Consider the following 4,234-nt stretch of genomic DNA (forward strand, 5'->3'; position numbering starts at 1 on the left):
AAAATAGCATAGCTTTTGTAGTCTCTTATTCCACCAAACTGTTCACATGACTGTTTTTCCATGCAGACTGGAATCTTTTGAGAACACAGATGGCATCCTATTCATCTGTGTACCACACCTACGGGAAAGTAAATGGTATTCCTCTTGAAGAATCTTTGAGCTGTTATCTCCACTGCCACATCAACCATAATATGGTTACTTTCATAATCAATTCTTTCACAGCTTCCTTTAGTTTTACTTAAAGAACTTTTGAGTGTTGTTTTTCAGAAACATTATGTGACCTTTTCACACCAATTTATGATGTCATTGATCCATGCTACATTTACTTGATGTTTCCCATGTGTCAAGCACAGTGCTAGGTACTAAGTATATAAATATGAAGAAGACACAGCCTGCCCTTAAAGAATTCAAAGACCAGTCAGAATACAAAAACTAATAATTACAATGCAATGTAAGTGCTATAACACAGACAGGAATGGAGTGATCTAAAAACATACATTTAGTGACTGGTTCTGGCTACTTGAGAAAAGATTCAAAGAAGTTAACCAATTGGCTGATTTTGTCAGATAAAGAAGAAGGAAGCAAATTTTAGGAAGAATGTGTGCAAAGACATGCAGTCAAGAAAGGATCAGGCAGATCTAGTGAATAAGGAGCTGCTCTGTGTTTAGAGCACAGAGTATCTGATGTGGAGAGGAGAAAGGCTGGGAAGTTAGCCAGAAGACTAGAACAGATCTCAGAAGCAATGTTATCCTTACACAGGGGCCATGATAATCTTCTCTGTATTGTTCCAATTTTAGTATATGTGCTGTTGAAATGAGCACTTAGAGGCAATGTTAAGAAATGTATACTTTATCTGTGGCAATTTAAACATAGAAGAAATTGTTAAACAAGGCAGAGACATAATCAGATTTAGCTTTAGGAATGGTCATGCTGGTGGCAGGATGAAGACAGGTTTGGAGGTGAGGAAAGTTTGTGGTATAAGGACCAATTAGGAGGCTTTTAAATCTCCTAGGGAAAAGATGAGGTGAACTTTCAAATGGTGGAGGCATTGTGGAATGTAAAGATTAATGTGTTTGATATTAATGAAATAAACTCAACTGAGCAAAGTAGAAAGAAGAATCAATAGGATGGAGGAGATAAGGGTGATTCTTCATTTCTTCTATGAGACACTGACATGAGAAGAATCTCCCTGGGTTTAAATAATGTTTGGGGTGCCTGGAAAACAGACAGGCAGACATGTCTAGTAGATAAATGTATCTGGAATTCAAGAGTAAAGTGGAGACTCACTGATTAGAAGTTGTCCACTTGTATCTGGTAATGAAAACCATGAAAGTAGATCAGATCATCCAAAGTTTATATGGAAAGTAAAAATGAAAGAGAAAAGAGTAGAACTTGAGTCATCCACCAACATATAAATAGTGGTCAGAAGATGGGGGGTGAGGAGCCTGTGAAGAATCCCAGATAGACTAATCAAAATGATAACTAGTAGCCATGAGAAAATAGGCAATTACTGTCAAAAACTGCAAATCCCTCAGGTGAGACAAAACCTTGGTTAAATTTGTCAAATAAGAAGAAACTGCCATGGAGGTTGGAAAAGCCATTCAGGGCAGGGCAGGAGTCAGAGAATAGATTACCAAGGTTTGAGGGGCAGGCATAGAAGATGTAAACTATTTTTTAATAAGAATGATGCTGAAAGGAAGGAGACATATAAGTGCAATAATTTGAGCAAAAGGTTAATGGAAGGCTTCTTTTTTTGCAACCTGAAAAGAAAGAGCTAAAAGAACAGGCAAATTGTTGGTAGAGAAAATAGAAAAGATAATGGGATAAAATTTCTGTATAAATGATGGAAACTGAGATACTGGTATACTAGTTTGCTACTGATGCTGTAGTTTGGTAGCTTACAGTTCTGGAGGTCAGAAATCCAAAATGGGTTTTATGGAGCTAAAAAATCAGGATGTCAGTAGGTCTGTGCTCCTTTCTGGAGGCTACGGGGGACAATCCATTTACTTGCCTTTTCAAGCTTCTAGAGGCTACCTGCATTCCTTGGTTTGTGGCCTCATCCTTCATCTGTAAAGCCATGGCATCTTCAAATTTCTCTCTCAATCTCCCTCTCTCTCTCTCTTTCATATCTCAGCTTCCACTGTCATATATCTTCATATCTCCTCTCACTCTGACCTTGATTTTCCTTTTACAAGGATCTTGTGAGGAAATTGGGCCAACTCAGATAATCCAGGATAATCTCCTTATCTCAAGATCCTATACTTAATCACATCTGCAAAGTCTCTTTTGCCATGTAAAGGAAAATATTTACAATGGCCAGAGATTAAGATATTGACATTTTGAGGGGACTATTATTCTGTTTACCACACTGAGTAAGGGTAGAATGATTAAACTAGGAAAGGACAATTAACTCTTCTTCTTTTAACAGGAGAGAAGGAGACCAGAGTGTATGATGTCATATGCAAGTACAGAAGCAAAGGTGGGAACTGGTCCTGTCTGGTGGCCATATTTTCTTCTTGGCAGCATTGGGAAGGTGAAGTATGCCATTGACAAGAAGAAGAAGTTTTTTGAAGACCCAGTAAAGTTGGTTGCAGAGAACATAACAAGAAAAGGTGAAGAGACCATGAAGAAGCATGTGGGAGCTCCAATGGAGTTAGAAAGCATAAGGCCTATGTGGAGCTTATTGATTTAGCATGGAGATTTGTCCAGCAACACTTTGAAGTCTGGGAACAGAATCAAAGAAAATGAATAGTTGGATTCATCAAGTGATGGATGTCTGAAGGGTGGATACATCTGGGAAAATAAGGAGGAATGTAAGCAAGGATCCTGGTGAATATACATGATCATTGAAGCCACTGATCCTAGCATTAGGCTTGGTCAGGTTCACTCTTCCCTGATTTTGAAATTTTGTAAAAATTTATTTAATGTACAAGATGTGTGTGTGTGTGTGTGTGTGTGTGTATGAGAGACAGAGAGAGAGAGACAGAGAGAGAGAGAGAGTTTCCTGAGCCTTGGAAATGCAAAATTCTTGGCTATAGCACTGAGAGATCAATATCCTTATGTGACAAAATCATGTCAGTAACCAAAGTAACTTGGTGGAAGTTGAAACATAAAAGTAGATTAGGATGATTAAGAAATCCATCCTCATTCTTCCAGTACATCATATTAATTTAATTTTTTCTGAAATCTGTTTTTCAAAGGCTGATTAATTTTACTGGAAGTTTATTTAACAAAGTTTAAAGTGAATCAGCAAATAAAGGGAGTTTTCCCACTGGTAGAGATAAAAAATATAATTTACTACATAATTATTTGGTAATTACTTTGTCATCAGATATCTTTTATGAGAAATTTAACTCTATCTCCCATGTAATCTGTTCCATTTAGTTTAACTCTGGGTCTCATTATTCTCATTTTATCAGTTACAATTCATTAAAATATTATGCCAATTTCATTAGCAGATCAAAAACTGTCAGTCAACATTCTAGAAAGCCACAATCATTTCATTATTGAACATTTTACTTCTCAATTTCCCTAACTAGGAGTATACTGGCAGGCTTTTTATCAAATATGAAATGTTCTCATAATAATTTGGTTTTTTTCTTAAAGTATTACATTATGTTTTGTTTATTTAAATACCCTACTACTTTCCTATTGTTCTTTTTTGGCCTCATTCACACAGACAACCAAGTGGATCTAATGAATTTTTAATATTTTAAACCACTTAGAAAATCAGGTACATGTTAAAGTCACATAAAGAACTTTGCAATAATACAGATAGGGATGAGATTAATAAATGTTTTGGAAGAAAAGGAATGTCATACTCAGTGCCCTGGATTAAGATGACTTTTATAGCATTTGGCAGTAGGGATAGATCAGAGGCAGGGGCTCTGGAAAGGAGCACATTTCCACTCATAATCCTGAGCTAAGATTATGGCCATAAACATGGCAAGATTATTAGAAATGGAAGAGAAATATGTAAAATAGGCTTAAAAGAAGCTACCCTAACCATCTCACAGAGTTGTTCTGGAAACAATGTGAAATTTCAGAGGGAAAATTTAGAAAAGTCAGAATTCTTTATATGTGTAAGTCTTCACATTATTCATTATGTAAGAGCCCATTTCTCTCTGAAGGCTCTGTGTTTCCCTTGAAAGATTTTGTGGGAGGAGTTCATGCCTGCCACCACAAACTTCTGCAGTCAGTACTCACAGCCTGCTTTTGCAATGGGCTATGAAAG

At 36.6% G+C, this 4,234-nt stretch overlaps 1 non-coding gene across 1 annotated transcript; it reads right to left on the reverse strand.

Annotated features, from left to right (window-relative positions):
- Positions 1-715: 715 nt before the first annotated feature.
- LOC118001685 lies at positions 716-821 on the reverse strand. Its single transcript, XR_004676794.1, has one exon. It is a non-coding gene; the product is annotated as a U6 spliceosomal RNA (small nuclear RNA).
- Positions 822-4,234: the final 3,413 nt, after the last annotated feature.

The sequence above is a fragment of the Mirounga leonina genome, unplaced genomic scaffold, assembly GCF_011800145.1.
Source record: "Mirounga leonina isolate KUSES-001 unplaced genomic scaffold, KU_Mleo_1.0 Mir_53, whole genome shotgun sequence".
Lineage (NCBI taxonomy): Eukaryota > Metazoa > Chordata > Mammalia > Carnivora > Phocidae > Mirounga > Mirounga leonina.